Here is a 16,554-nt window from a genome sequence, read left to right as displayed (position 1 = left end):
AGGAAAGACAGCAAAGGGACAGGAAATGCAGACGTAGGCAGTGATGCGCGGGACCTCTGAGCTAGACCTACTGCCAGTCAAATTGCCCATGTCAGCTTTCTGAATATGCTCATTGCCTGGATTAGGGCAGGGCATGTTCTCAACAAGGTCTTAAACGCTGCAGCAAGACCCCTTGGTGCTGCAGCTGTTTAATCTAAATAACAAGTGTGAATTTTTATTGAATTTAGTATAAAAATGAATGATACAGTGGCCTCTAGGGCACTCTCTTGATATAATTTTGTATATAAAAATGGCTTTTCTTTCCCTGTTTTTTGGTGGGTGGGGTTTATTGGGGTTTCTTTTGTGAATGGGCAGAGTATAGACAGCCCTTTTCAAAATAATGGTAAGCTGGGAGTATTTGCAGCTTGATCTTGTGACTCCATTCATCTCCTCTAGATACTGTTTGTCTCGGGTAACTTGGCACTGCTTGGCATCCTTTCATCTACAGTACTACGGCAGAGTCAGAAAGCTTAAAAGTGCATTTTAAATGGCTTCTTTGATTTTTTTGTGATTGGTGTCCTCCACAGGTAGGGTAAGACAGACTGGCCTGTACAAGGCTGTTACAGACTTCTGGGACAGGAGTGATACAGGTGCTTTCAGCAGGGGCTGTATCAAGCACCGAGATGATCTTCTGGTAGCACCGTGCTGGAGCTGGTCTGCTTCTGGCCGCTGTCGTTTCTCACCATTTTTCAGCTGTGTGAGTTGAGATGAAAGGGTTCGTTATCTGACGCTTTCTCCAGAAGCTGATAAACTAAAAGGACATTTTTTGATTCCCTCTGCCTCCCAGAACTGATTGCCGAGTGCGGAATGGTCCGGAAGACTTTGTGTAGTTCAGGATTCAAAGCCACTTGAATAGAATTGGGGTTTAATAAACAAAAGACTGATGAGATGGTTCACTGTTTTTCACTGTACATTTGCCTAAGGCTTTCAGCTGTCCAGAAGAATGACAAACTGCATCAAACTGAACCAGTTATTGGTGGCAGGGCTTTTTTTTTTAATATTTCATTTCAAGAAAGTTGCTGCTAAGGTTTTTTCCTAGCGTCTGATACACTCTATTGGCAAAAAAAGGCCAAAAAATCCTGTTTGAAAAAGAGCTTAAAAAGTCTGCGATGATAATAATGAATTTACAAAATCCCTCGAGATAGAAGTCTTTCTATATTAATACTAATTGGAAATGTTTTAAAGATAACATTTAATAATATTTTAGTACTGTCTCCTGTAGCAGGATTTTGACCTTTTCATTGCCCCTGTGAGCCTGGGATGTTAATCGGGGAAATTGCACATGAGACATGAGGAATGTCTGAGATATTTTACCAAATTCTGCAGGTCCTTTCTTGTGGACAAAAATACCTAAACCTTGGACTTCTTCAACTTGTAGAGGAGCTCAAATTACAGTAGCTGTACATGGTGTACGCCTTAACTCTCGCCTTGCTAACATTTCAGAGATTACTGACTGCTCTGAAAGCTTAGGAGGATACGGGTATATGCGTTTACAAACTCGGAGGGGTTAAGAAGGCTTGTAGTTAATCCAAAATACAAAAATGCTGCAGCAGCAGAATTGCTTCAAGCGGTTTTAAAAGTCCTTTCAAGTTAAGATGACATTGCTTTTGGTTTAGTATCATGGATTCAGTAAAGCAAGAAGGTACTAGCTGTTCTGCTTGTTCCCACTCTTTGGTGAGGAAAGGGGGGCTTATAGGATTCTCGTTTGGCTAAATAAAGTTTGACTTGCATATAGTGTGATAAATGTAAGTAGAATGCTTTCAAAGATAAAGAGCCAAGCATCTGCAGCTTGTGCGCCTCCAGTAACTTTCAGGAAACTCTCCTTGACAGTTGGTGGAAAAGGTTTTGGGGATGGCAGGCTTTCCCGGGGCAGCTGGTCTGTTTGAAAAGACATAATCACCTTTGCCTGGTTCATACAACTGGCTGTCAGTAGTTACTCGGTCTTGGTCTTAACAGCAGTCGCTGCCTACGAGTCTGCTGTGCCAGTATTTTTGGTTGGCCTTCCTGGTGCATCCTCACTTAAGAGTGGTTTGATCTGCTTTTCTTTTCCTATCTGCACAGTGAAGAAAGAAAATCCTGCTGGCTCCTCTTGCAGCGCTGATGCTGCTCAGCAGTGAAAGCTCTCAAGGAGGTCACAGGACAGGCACTTGCAGGTTGAGTAACAGTGCTATGCTCTTGAAAGGTACTCTCCTCCCAGCTGCGCTACAGAGTTGGGATTGATTTTGCAGCTGTTCATCCACCATAATGCCAAACCGGGACCTGGAGCACAACACTGCCTTGTGCAGCCCTCCTGGGGAAGGCTGCCAGGACAAGCATGTTGCAAGAGTTGGTCAAACTTCTGGCAGTCAGTGGTGAATTAATAAGTGAAAGAAACTGCAGTGTATCCTGAAGCTTTGCCTTGTAATCAAGGGACGTAGTTTTCTATGTTTGCTGGTAGAAAAATTTGCAGAGGGGTGTTGGTATCTTGTGAAGCCCTGACTGTCCATTTCAGCCCTCGCTGATCTCTCCTGTTGCCTTTGCTCAGGAAGGATTTCCATTTTCCAGAGATAATCAGTTTGCTTCTGCTAGCAATATGACTCTTAACTGTTTTTTGACACACACTGTCAAGGAGGGTATGTAATACTTTTTATTTTATTTTGCATTTGTAAAAATTCCATCAGACGTTGCTGACTTCCTTACAAGATGCCAGGTTGCAGGCACAGGACATTCCAGTTTGGACGAAAGCATGTTGACTGGACTGCAGTTTTCTGAAGCCTGTAAGTCTTGGCTGAGGAGGAAGCCCAGAATACTTTTGCACAGAGATCTACACCACCATGGCCTGTGTGGTGCGAGGCTTTAGCGCTTCTGCGAGTGGGACAGAAGCACGACAGAGCAGTGGGGAATCTGCAGTGCCTTAAGCAGCCCTTTACTGCTGGTGCCCTCAGTGTGATGTAGAAGGTTAATCTGTCAGGAATTAGCTCTGTGAGCTTGGAGGACAGAAAAAGCTTTATTATGAACAGCACTGCTTCATGAGGAATAGCTATTCAAATTCCTTCATGTATCTTTTTTAAAAAGGCTATAAACAAATTGTTTCTCATAAACCACCTGCATGCATAAAACACATTTTCTATTGCCAGTGTCTCCCAGAGTTAGATTGCTGATTTTGCCCCTGACAGTGCCTTGGGTACTTTGTTCTTCCACTTAAAAAAACAATCACTGATACTATTCCAAATGTTTCTAAGTCTTTAATGTTAGTTCAAAATATCTAATGCATTGCTCCTGCAGGCAGAGAGGATAGCAGCTGCATCAGGCACGTTCTTGTTCAGTTGCCTCCTACAGTCAAGGATGGCCCCTGTCCTTCCTGAGAGAGGTTTAAGGTGGGGAAAAAGTGGTAAAGGGAAAAACAGAAGACAGATACATGAGTCTGTCACAAAGACCTTTTCAGAAACTTGCTCTTCCCTCTGAGAAGAGAAAATTACTTTGTACAGTGCATATGATTTAGGCTGAATTTTTTTCCCCTCACATTTCAGCCCCAAAGAACCCTTCTTTTAAAAGGATAAAATATAAAAATAAGATTTAAGCCTAACCTATCAGCAAAGGGTAATACATTCTGAAGCAAAGCCTCTGGGCTTTGAACCTTTGCCAGTTGACCCCTAAAATGCTGCTGGTGGGGTACTTTTGTGCTATAGCTACTTTTGAAACACTCAGTGGATGCTTATCAGGTAGAAGGACTTCACTTACTAGCCAAGGGATGAAAGGAGCAAGATTCTCTCAAGAAATTTCCAGGACAGCATCCAGGTCAGTGGGAAATGCCTGGGAATTTCTCAACTAAAATTTGTCGCTCTGTCTGCAGTATCAGCCTTCCCTCCTGCTAGTAGGTGTTGGGTGTATTTGAAGTGTTCCCCATGCTGAGATGAACTAATTCTTCTTTTTCCAAGCAGTCAGCGGGCTGCCTTTACTGCAGGGAGTTCTATGGCTTCTGGGTGAAGAACAGACTCCTTCATTGCTCTGTCCTCCACCCATCCCGTTTTGGGGTCTTTGTTACCTGATGGGTGGGGATATTTGCTTTTGCTGGAGCTCCTCCTACCTTCCCCTCCAGTGACATAATGTTGGCACATGTCACTTCAGATGAGCTTATACTGGTGATGCACATGCTATGACAAGAGCAGAGGTGCCCATTACCTGAGTAGGATCGTGATATTCCCTATGGTTTCTAAAATGTAATGCTCTGATGCAGAAATTGGGGAATGAGTGCATCCCAAAGACAGACTGGTCTCCCTTCTGCAGGGTGCACACTAGCAGGTCCTTTTGCAGGACAGTCCTGACCTTGTTTGTTTTGGACTTAGACACCATAAAATAGCTTGTTAATTGCTGCTCATTTAGAATTATAATTAGGTGTTACCAGATGAGTTCTGTAATACTACAATTAAAATGTTATAAAAAATTTTGTGGTTTTTAATACTTCATAAATTGCTTAAAATTTAATTCAAAGTACACTGATTGCAAGCTCTCTGTGTATGTGCATAATTATTAAAACCCACAGGGATAAAACCAAAGCAAAGATCTCTCATAAAGAATGTACCAGTAAAAACAAGTGTCCTTTACATCGTGTTGCTGGGGAATGTTGGATGCTGAATCCATGCACTAGCTGAAGGTCAAGCAACCAGGGATGTGAGCTCCAGCACTGGGTCTGTTCAGTAGGGAAGGAAGGAAGGTCAGGGCTCTGGTTACTGTCCTGGGCTATGGAAAGAGAAGGGAGCCTTTGAGAGCAAGGTACAGCTGAAACTGGGGTTTGCTTATTGCCTCTGTGAAATGCAGGGTGCCTTAGACTGAGAAAAGCTCTTCAGCAAGTGGCAGCAGATGCCTTGGGCCTTAGAAAAATCTATTATGTTCTGGGTCACGTATTACCAGATCATGTATTACCTTAGTTAATGCGATGCAGAGCGCTGTATTAGTGCAAGCATAGTCTGGCGGTTTGAGTTGATTCAAAACATTTTGAGGGGATAACTTTGTCCTGCCTTCCCATAGCCAGACTAAAACATAGAACTGGCACACACAGAGTATTGTGTGCTCTAGCTAATTTGGTAAAACCACCCCTCTGCTCACACCTGGCTCAGGTCCACTTTAACTAATGGGCTGGGCACGCATGTAGAAGCAGTGGGCCTGAGCTGTTGTCTCTTAGCAAAGGAGCTTTCAGAGGGAACATCATCAAAACCATTTTGATGCATTAGTCTGCAGGTAAGAAAAAGCTTGGACATCTGGTGGCATTGCATATCCAAAAGAAAATGCTTAAAACTTGGAGCATGTTCTGCATATGTCGCTCAGGGCCTCAGAGCCATTGTTTATTGGCAGCTGAGGAGTTGCTGTGCACCACTGTTCATTTGATAGGTTTGGATTTTATGAACAAGGTGCTGGGTCTCGTGTCACTAGCCCCACACCAGCATCAGCCGTGCGGAGGAACAGGGGCTGTTCCTTTCCTTGGAGCTGTATTTAACCAAGTCCTGCTTAAGCTTTCTTTTGTTTTTCATCAAGCTAGGTAACATCTTTCCCCCTTAAGATCTCTTCTGTTTTTCTGCTGGAAGCTTTTTGCCTTCAGGATTTTACGTTCTGGCAACTAACAAAATTAAAATAGCTTTCCTCCTAAGCACTGTAAAACGTACGTTGAATCTGATTTCGATGGCTCCAAGTATGCGTTTCAGCACGCTAATGTGCGAATGGATTGAAAAAACAGCGAACAGTAATTTTCTTTCCTTAGGTTTTACTGAATGGTGTCCTAAGAAGCTGCACAATATGTATTATCCTCTTTATGTTTTACTCAAGGTCATGTAAAGGTGGTGGCTTGGAAGGAAAGATTGGATAATGTCAATAGTAAAGCTATGAAGTTGCTGCAGACGGCATATGGGATGTCTTATTTTCCAAAGGTCTTTCCATCTGCTATTGGCAGAAGTCTCCATTACAAAAGGGCAGTTTTGTGAGGTACATATTTTTTTTAGGTTGATCTTTCATTAAGATTCAGGTGTACCTTGGCTCAGACCATTAGCGTGGGACCATTCCCCTGGTAAACAGAACACATAGAAGCTGTAAGATCTGAGATGCTCTCTGTGTTTGGGGAAGAATGAAAAGCAAGCTACTGTCTTGTGGAAGCAGAAGTGGTGGCGGGTTTTGTTTGTTTTCCTTTGAATACCTCACTTAAGGTTGAATTGCAAAACCTGAAGCTTCTAGAGCCCTAAGATGTCATGGAGGAGAATTATGCTGAAGGGTGAAGGATACCCCATATCTGAATGTGCTGCACTGAACGTGAGAACTGATCTCTCCTGCTGCCTCTCGAATGCAGAAATACCAAAGCCCTTGGAAGCAGCTCCGTAGCTGCCATGCACTCAGTACCTTTGGCTAGCAAAGCATGCCTTTTCTAGTAACCAAAATATTGCGGGATATTGAAAACAAAAACCCACATACATTTAGCATGGATTTTATGGTGGATGAGGGTGCGTGGGAGGTACAGGATCACACGAGGTGCAAGGAGCAGGGAGAATTGTGCAGGTGTGGTGATGTGCCCAACTTACCTGAGAGGTAATGTTGTTTACTTTTACTGTACTTTTTGGACTTCTCTCTGAGGTCAGGAGAGGTAGTTGTTACAGGTTCATTAAAATGTGCAGAATATTTTAGCCTCCCACCCTTTTCTGATTTTTCTAATCTGAAGCAGTTGAGATTGCGCATTTGTGATAAGGCAGCAGGCAGCATGGATCCGCAGCTGTGTGGAGCTTTCCAATCTGCTGCGTCTAAATTTTCAGCACTTGTGTGTGGTCCACACATGTGAATTTACTTGCAGAATGTGTGCATGAGAAGGTGAGCGTGGAAGCAGGTTTTGGCCTGTTTGACTCAATGGAGTCCTGGGATTTGCTTTGTGGCATGAAAGACAGAAGATGGCCGGTCTGTCCAGAAAGTATTGGATTAGCTGCAGCCTTGTTGCAGCTGTTATCTAGGTCCCTCTAGCCAGGAAGTAACTAGGAAATATACTACTTTGATCTGCCAAACAAAGACGACTTGTAAAATAGATTAATTGATTTTCTTCCATCAAACTGTTTTGAACATACAGCCTCAGATCTGAGTGAGACAGAATCTGATGTGTAGATGCTTTGTGTGTCTTACTGTACAGAATGTGATGCAAAAAATCAGAATTTATTTTTTTATCCTGAAGTGCTACTGAAGGAGAGAAATTGTATGTTTTTTCACTGAGTCAGAGTTAAGACTGACTTTGCCACCATTAATTCAGGATTTCTTAATTTACAGGCCTTTTGGTTTCTTCATCTTCAGTAAGCATTATATTACATCTAGGGCTTGATTTTTATTTACATCCCTTTAATATGGCTTGGATACTAAGTAGTGTATGCTACCTCAGAGGGTGTTTTCTTTTGCCAAAGCAAAGCAAGGGGGCCTTAGTAGAAGGAAGAAAAAAAAGAAATAATAATAAATTTAGCATCTTTTATAATAAGCTTGATTGCATTTTGGTTTCTTTATAGGTAACAGAAACAGTTTGCATTTTTCATAAGAAGGCAATTGCATGAAACTTGTGCTTTCATAGTCCAAATTAGTTGCGAAGGGAATTTCTGGGTGCTGTCTTCCATGGTAACAGCCAAATGCCTCCAGAGCCAGAGGACTGCAGGATGTCGGGGGCGTTCTGCATGGAGAGATTTCAGTTTAATAAATGCAGAATCATGGAATCATAGAATCGTGTAGGTTTTAAAAGACCCTTAAGATCATCAAGTCCGACCGTAAACCTAACACTGCCAAGTCCACCGCTAAACCATGGCCCTGAGTGATATGTCTACATGTCTGATGCTGAGCAAATGCCCCAGCTGCAGTCTTTTTGAGGGGTCCTTCTGTTCTGCAGTGCTTGTGTCTGCTGGCATTTGCAAGGAGCCAGCCAAGAAAATGCTGCATGTAAAACATTCAGCCTCCAGCTGGTATGTCTTTGACCTGGATTTGGAAGAGACACCACATTGTGCAACTCATCAATCCACATAAAATAAAGGACATCAGTATTTGTATTATTGCATTTACTCTACCAGGCTATGTTAACTACTTCCATATAAACGGAGCATACATAACGTTTGGGCAAAGGTTAGAGAAGCAGTTTGTAGGAAAGGCTAGCTCCAGAGCACGCCAAAGCAGCAGCTATTCATATTTTAGCCCTCAGTAATGCACACAATAATGGGGTTCAAGCAGTATCTGTGTTGAGACAGTAATAACAACTATGATATAATTAACTTCAAAACCCTTTAGGAGAGAATAATTCCAAAATCTAGCATTGCAAATGTTCATAGTTTCACAAGATGAGAATTGCAGAAAGTTTAATTGGATATATAAACCCTCCAGTAGGGCATAAGTTGTCCGCTAAATGATGGTGTTAGGAAGAAACTAGCCCTGTGGCATCCTGCTGCGCTCTCCTCCTGCACGGTCTTTGAGCTGGCTGGCACAGGCTGGCTGGGGCTGAGATCCGGTCTGACATAGTGGTGCTGCTCCCATACTGGTGGTGACTATGTCTAGGAAGAGCAGTAGCCAAGATCTGCTTGTGAGCTTGCCACTTCACGGCTGCTTGGTGGACCTATGGAGAAGAATCATCATCTCTGTTAGCAGGATCAAAGCAGTAAGTCCTCCTTACTCGATCGCCGCATGTGACAGCGGCTGTGAGACAGTGGGTGGAGGTTTTGTTGCCAGCATGTGTGCGCTTTTCAGAGCCTGACTTAAAATAGTTCCAGACACAAGTAGTTGCTCAGCATTATTTAATCACCCGTGTATTTGTCAAGCCGCTGCCGAGTCAGTAAGGTTAAAGTTGTTTGCAGGATCCTCGCGTACATCTTCATGAGTGGCCACAACTACAGACAGTGCGTGCAGTGCATGAGTATGGCCATTTTGCTTGGAGGGGCTGAGAAGATGATGATGATGTTGAGAATTATGCTAAACTTCAGAAATAACTTGTTCACTTTCTTTTAAGTTGTCATTCGAAACATCTGTAAAATTAAAATGGGAGAAAGTAAGAGTAGAAAAGAAAAAAGTATGTGTGTGGTGGGGAATGTGAACCAGTTCCTTGATGTGGTTTGAAACCAGTAGCGAATGTAAAGCAAGCTGGGAAAAACAGTTAAATAAGCAAGGCTGGGAGTAATAATTCATGCTAGCTAGCTGCCAGGTTTGAGCAGCTGTCCGAGATGGAAATTTGGTAACCCAACTCCCAGGTATTGGTAGTAGAGTGTATAAAGTATGATGAGTATAAAAGGAAAATTGAAAGAACCAAGGTAGACTTTGAAGAGCTAATGGCTATACATAGGAGACAAATAATTTAGGCAAATCAGTGCCATTGTCTTGTGTGAAAATTGGGCTTACTGGATGATGGGAGGCTAAAGATGGCAATTAAGGAAGGAAAGGGTACTGCTAAAATGTGAAATTATTTATTTGCATCACTTCAGCTGCTAAAAATGTTGTGGAAGACTTAGTAGTAGTATTGTGCCCAGTCTTTCTAAATATAAAAGATAAGCAAATTTCAGAAATTGAAGACTTGGCAAAAGCAGCTTTGGAATAAGCTATTAATCTGAAAAGCATTAAGTGAGCAGACCCCAATAATATGCTGTGTTATATAAAACATAACTGAACTTCCAGCAAGAGTAAGGGATTTTTCATTAAAAAGAGCCACTTTTTCAGAATGGAGTTCTTTATTTACCTTGGACTTTAGTTGAAGCAAAAATTGTTGAGAAAATAACAAAATACCTGAAAGATCATGTTCTCATAGGGTCCGACGTCATGGATTCTGCAAAGGGAAACTGTTCTAGTGGTTCCTTGAAACATCCAGGAGGCTGTCAGAGATCGTGCTTATGTCTAGGAGGTCTCTGAAAAATCTCTCCGCTGAGGCCGCTAAAGAGCCTGAGTAGACATGTGGATAGAGCAAAGGGGTTCTTACAAATAAGAAACTGATTCAGTTTGAATTAGGATTGATTTAGGATTTAGCTTGATCTTGAGCCAGTAGACACCATGCAAAAATCTTTGAAGGGAAGGACAGGTTATCCCTCGTCTGATTGATCATTTGCATTTTCGCTGTGTTGGTTAAAATTAGTTTTGCTGCTCACCAGATCTTATATCTGCTCCGATTTGCCTGTTCTGTCAGGCTGAGGGATGCAGAACCAGCAGGTTTGGCATTGCTGGAGCCAGATGCAGAAATAACGGTACCACAGCTGTACAGTAAATAGCAGTCAGCTGCGGTGTGTTGTAAGCTGCAAGCCCAGAAGGACTGTGTTTCTCGGCTCTCCCTCTCCTTAGTTTAAAATTTCCTATTTACATCCTGGATGTGCGAAACTTGATGCCGAGAGTTGGGGTTTAGAGGAGAGGATTTGGTACCTTGTGATTTTAATCTTTACAGGGTTTTCCATTGTACTGACTACAAGCTTGTAATGGCATGGTCATTTCTGTTAGGAATATATTGTCATGTGTGTAGTAATTTGTAGAAAAAGCACAGGAATTCTTTGTGGAAGTCGGTGACACATGAGCATGTTCCTTCACGTTAGCAGAGTTTGCTTATAGCTAAGGAATAGCTGAATTTCTTTTTAATTTTTGTAGGGTTTTCTACTGTCCTGGGTCTTTAATCCATGCATCTGGTTGTACTGCTGGGCCTATTCTGTAAGTGTAAAAGACCTCTGAAGGGCAGTATGCAATAGTTTACTTCTTTTAAGGAGACTTTACAGCAGGCATTAAGAGCCTATACACTTGGGTAGGATCGGTATTTAGTGCTTGCTGTGAATGATGGCTGTGAATGGGGCTCAAGGCTGATCTATATTTTAAGTGGACGTTTTGACTTATCACCGTAGTTATTTAACAGGGCCCTTCATAATCCTTTTTCCAGTGGAAAAAATCCTCCTTTTTATCTAGGATTGTCTGCAGGCAATGACACCTTCAGAAATTAATATCTTCAGAAGCAAATGTAGCCAATAAGTCTGACAGGAGTGTCCAGGTTTTGCTTGTATCTTGCTTAAAAGCCTCTCTTTCCCTCTACTCCTCTTCTTGGGTCAAGTTGTGATTATGTGTTCAGGATCACAGAGATCTGTAGCTGGGCCAGCTTGTTGTGAACATCTTCAGAGTTTTTTTTTTTTTTAATGCTTTGCTAAAATAAGGAGAATTTTTTTGAAGTATTTTTGAATAGTTCTTGCTGTTGTATACATGTCCCCATACCAACCTGCCTCTGTTCAGTTTTTTTGTCTTCCTAGATTGTGGGATATTTTGGGGTGGTTTCTTTTTGGTGGGGTTTTTCCCCCACCCCCCACCCCTTTTTTTTTTTTTTTTATTTCCATCCAAACAGATAATGAAACATTTTCCTGTTGAGGTCTGTTGTCCATCTGTCCGTGTGTGTCCTCTCCATTCCCTTCCCCCACCCCCCTTTTTTTTCCTGAGAGTTTACTGAGAATATTCAACATACACTTTCTTTTGCTGTGTCTCATTCCATTACTCACAGTTATACGCCCGTGGCTAATTATACTCCTCCACTCCTTTCTTGGTGTTTGTATCCTCCATGTACTTACAGATGGTTATCAAATCCCCATCTTGCTTAGCCAGTCTGTCTAGTGCTCACGACTTGAGAGATTTTTATCCTTCCTGGTTCTTGAATTGCTTTGCTCATCCCTTCTCTCCAGATGGTTTGAGAGTCTTCAAACTGGTGCTCTAGGCCTGCTCACACCTGGGTCTTGGAGGTGATATCTTTGCTCACGTAGCAGTCACTTTAGCCTTTGGCCTTTTTACTGTATTGCGAGTTCATATGACGTTCCTCCCTAAATCTGTGCTGGTGTTGCCATCTTCATATATCTCCCCACTGAATCTCTCTAATACGCTCCCTGCATGTGGGAGTCTGGAGTGAAATGAGACTCATTTTGTCTTTTTTGGCCATATTGCTGTACTCCCCAAGTCTCTTTATATTATATTTCTCGCAGAAAAGCACAAAGAAATCTATGCTAAAGGAATACTAATGTAGTGAAGTGAAACATTCAAAAGTCATTCACTTGTGTGTAACTCTGCTTCTACAACTTTTAATGTGTGCAATATGATGATCTTGAATTATAGGGTGCCTCATGGTTTTCCTCCTTCAGAGCATAGATGAGGTGTCATATACAGAACGAAGTAGTTGAGCTGTAACCAGTTATTGTTCTCATTTTTTAATAGTAGAAATAGCTGCTTTATTGCTTGTGTGGCATGAGTCCCCCCCTCCTTGCTCAGGCAGTTCTTGATTACTGTTGTTTGTGTGACACCCCAAAGTACTGTGGCGATTGGGTCCCTCTGGAGCACTGGTTCCCCTTCAGGTTTTTTGTGTAGAATACAAAGCTGTGGGTAGGTGTCCAGAAGGAAAATTGGGTTTCATTATGTGTTGCACATGCAGTAGAGTTGGGAGAAGTGCATGCAGTTTTAGCCCCTTCTTTGCTATTGTCTGGGTGGTGTCCGGTTAGTACCTTCTGACCTGCATCCTTGGGCTGACGTTGAGAATGTTGTAAGAAGTTTCCACCTTGAAAAGCAAACACAATTGTTTCAGGTTCCTTTATGAAAAGATACTATCATGTCTCCAGGTCAGATAAGGACTTTGCTTACACACTGGGCTTACTTTCCTGCCCCGTAAGTTTCTAGAGTCTCTTAACTGTGTTTCAAAGCAAATGCTACGTCAGTAGTCACACACACAATGAACCTGGCAGTTCTCTGGATTTACAGGGGTTCCTGGAGGGAACATTTTTGTGCTGACTTGTTAGATACTTCAGGTTGCAAAATAGCTTAAATTTAAAAAGTGGGTTTACTGCAGTATTTTTGTCCCTGGTTTGGAATGGGCAAGCTGACTTTGGGGGATGCTTTTCTTTACCGTGCTAGTGGTGAAGAAACCACTGGCTCACAGCTAGTGACACACGTGACACTTGCTTCACTTCAGTTTAGCTTCCGGAAGAGTTCATCAAGAACGTGAGCTATTCAGTGCTGGTTTGAAATTCCTCTTGACTCTTCAAAGTTGACTGCTTTTTCTAATCTCTTTCCCGTCTCCTGTGGGACATACTTATTGCCAGAATTTCCTAGTACCATATGAGCTGTTGGTATTCTTGGCTCTGCTTTAAATGAGTCCAGCTTTTTCTGCTTGTCTGGAAGAATCAAACCATGTAGGTTTTCAAAAATGTTCTCAAGACTGCCTCTTTTTCATCCACCTGCCCCACAGCAAAATCAGCTATATTTAAATGAAGTTTGCTATTTTTTTGTTTGCTTTCCAAAGCAAAGTTTTGTTTGCCAAACTAGCACTTAGTTTGAACATCGGGTTTGGAGCAGAGGCAGGAGTTTAGCTTGCTGAATTCAAAGCTGCTTTGACAAAGCCATCTGTAGTGCTTGCTTAGCCTCAGTCTCCTTTTGGGTTATGTGGTCTAGAGTTTATAATATTGCCAATACCATATGCAAAATTAGCAATGAGAATGTGCGTCTATTTTTGAAGAACCTCCTTCTACAGTTTCTGGGCTCCCAAATGCAATATTAGCTGTGAGATGCTAGCCAAAGCAGTGAGATTAAAGGAGGCCTTCAAATGAAGGGACTTGAGGTCATCTGGTGCACAGGAGATAATTCCAGATGCAAGAGAAGAACAGCCTGAAGAGGCATGGGGTTGTTTGGGCAAAAGAAACACTAAGAGCCGTAAGAGCACTGTTTGTTGGTTGCTGTTGGACTTGATTTTACCAAAGCAGTACTGACTGTGTTTGTGTTTAGCTCATTATCAAAATCTACTTACATTATTTGGTTTATAGCTACTTTCTGTCTTAGCCTTTCTGCCCAGGAAAGGAAACCTTTAGCATTGGTTCAGGACGGCTGTTCAAAACCGTTGGAGTAACACTGGCCTCCTAAGGGTTAACTGAGCTTCAGCTAACACCCTGTCACCTTGCTTTGAATATTGGGTTGTCTTGTTGGGAGAGAGCACCTTGCTTCTAAAAATGGGAAAGCTGAACCACTGGGAGAGGCTTTTTCATATTTTCAGTTTCAAAAGAGAATGACAGCTACTGAAGTTTATAAAATTTTAAAACATTCCAATTTAAAGGGCTTTAAATATTGAATGCAGGCAACTTTTCTGTAGGTAGAGCAACCATGGAAAGAGGAAGCAGCAAAATTTGATCCTGTTAAGGGCCAAAGGTTCTCTATTAACTTTGGAGGGACAGACAGCAGTCTTGCAAAAGAAAATCTGGCTTTTCTACCAGATGGTAAATTATTATACAGCACTAAACGGTTGCAAAAAGATCAAGTCTATAAAGCATCTGGTAGGGTAACTGACAATTCATCAGTTTTGCATGATGCACGTTGTATGTATCTCATGGGCTTGAGAGGAAAGTTATAAATCTGTCAGGCTTGAAACTGGAGAGGAGCTTGATCACATTTGCTGAAAGAAGAGAGAAATCGAGAGACAGACCTATTCTTTAGCTGAGGTTTTTGTGTTCCTGAGAGTTACTCCTGAATGAGAGCTGTGGAGGTGCCATTCACATGACTTCTGAGCAATCTGCACTCAAGATACACCATTAGATCAGGCACTTTTGTTGTTAATGGAAGTGAATGACAGAGGAAAAGCTCTCTGAAAGCTATTCATCCCCAATCTGGTCTGATACATACCTAAGATGTTTTCAGCACCACCTGTAAAACTTGTTCTCTGTCCTAATGTGAGAGAGTTTGACACACATCATTAGCTTTGACACAGTAATTTCAACCCTTGGTAGTTCCCCCCCTACCCTCCGCCCCCCAGGAAGAGTAGGCTCTTAAGATTCTGGATGCTGTTGAGCCAGATGTAATGCTGCTTAAAGTGTGCTTCAGTAGGTTTGCTTCTCTGGGCTGCACAAATTAGCACTGTACATGCAGAATTTAAAGACATAATCTTCGCTCTTAATCCAGGCACTTCTTCCAATTCCCATGTGGGCCATATCTGGAGAGCTGGCTAACACCGGGCGAACTGCTTGGGAACTGAACAGAGTCTGCCGTTGGAATAGAGCTTATGCAGCTATAAAGATACAACTCCTTGTCTCTGTCTCTGCAGTGTGAGACATGTTAATGGTGCTTTTAGTAATTCTTTGGCGAGAGATGAATGAGGATATGGAGGTTGGAGAGCAACAAAGAGAACTGAGTGTGCGGCTCGTACGAAGAGCCTCTTTTGCAGTATTCAAAATCTTGCTGCTGAGCTTACTTGGATTTATGCTTTCTCATTGAGTTAATAAAAGCAGGATAAGATGATCAGTATTCTCTCTGCATCTAGGTTGGAAATAGGTTATTTTGTAAAGTATTTTCAGATGTCTTGGCTGTAGAAGACATTGCATAAATAAAAATTTCTGTGTTGTGTGAAAAGATTTACTGTGCAAATACAGTAACAGAATGGAGAAGAATCATGATCTGCGGTTTGTTAGTACGATGTGATGTAAATATTTGCCTAGGTAGATTCTCTTGAGGTTTCTTGTGGATTTCCCTCAGCACTGTCATTTCTGGCATCCTTTGAGCATTATGCTTCTGTCAGAAGTAAACATGTTCATAATATGTCCTACTTAATTCTATCAAAAGCTCAGCGGTTCTCAAAAAAAACCACCCAACAACCCAACCAAAAAAGCCACAAAACCCAAACACCAAAACCCAACAACCGAAAACAAAAATACTTCCAAAAACCCAGCAAAATGCGAAAATACTTCGTTAGAGCAGTGGTGGGTCATGCCACATACTTTGCTTCAAGGATACTCACGGGGTCCGCTCAGACTGACATCTGTCAGTGTGAGATTTTTTCACTGTTAATGCTGTGTTGCCAACTTCTGCTAACTCTTGCAGCTTAGTGAAGGAGAATCTTGTCAACTTTTGAATGACTCTTGAGCTTGCAGGGAGATGCCCAGCACTGAAAGAGTGAGCCCTGTCCCTGCTGAGCATTGTCACTTTGAGGGAATGGGCTTACTAGCCCATTTAAAATCTGTCTTAACAGGCAGACCTTGGACTTTCAGGTGAAAGTAAAGTGAGTATATTCTCATGAAAAGATAAAGAAAGCATTCTTTTTAAATACCTGCCTTTTTGATTTTGTTTCAAGGAATTTTCTGTATTTCTATATCCAAGCAGATGCCCCAGTTACACCAATTTCCAAGATAATATGTTTTGTTTTGGAGATCGAATATCCAATCCTCAATCCTTTTAGACATTCCTCCTCTCCATTTTTGGGAGGTTGAAGCGTAGGTGTTTGCTTTGGGTAAAGCTTCTCTTTATAGATGGTTTTCTTAATAACCGTCTACTGTGACTCTGGTAGCCCTGTGAGCTGACAGCTGATTCAGTTCAGATTCTCTTTGTCCTGCTTGGACCCCTCGAGACTTGTCTGGTGTCCACCAGCCCAGATAGATGGGCCAAGCTATGCTTAATATGTAGTTGACTGCAAACCACCCTACATATGGAATCAAGCGTGTTTCTCTTGGGCAGATGGATGAGGAAGAGTTACATGAGCTTAAGACAATTTCTTGTATTGTAACATGCAACTTCAGAACTATTTGTTGT

At 42.1% G+C, this 16,554-nt stretch overlaps 1 protein-coding gene across 8 annotated transcripts in view; it reads left to right on the top strand.

Annotated features, from left to right (window-relative positions):
• Positions 1–16,554, top strand: part of PTPRF (protein tyrosine phosphatase receptor type F) — a 394,797-nt gene that overhangs the window by 121,504 nt on the left and 256,739 nt on the right. The gene's annotated exons all lie outside the window — the stretch shown is intronic.

The sequence above is a fragment of the Phalacrocorax aristotelis genome, chromosome 6 (assembly GCF_949628215.1).
Source record: "Phalacrocorax aristotelis chromosome 6, bGulAri2.1, whole genome shotgun sequence".
NCBI classification, from domain to species: domain Eukaryota; kingdom Metazoa; phylum Chordata; class Aves; order Suliformes; family Phalacrocoracidae; genus Phalacrocorax; species Phalacrocorax aristotelis.
This window is presented reverse-complemented; position numbering and strand designations above follow the sequence as displayed.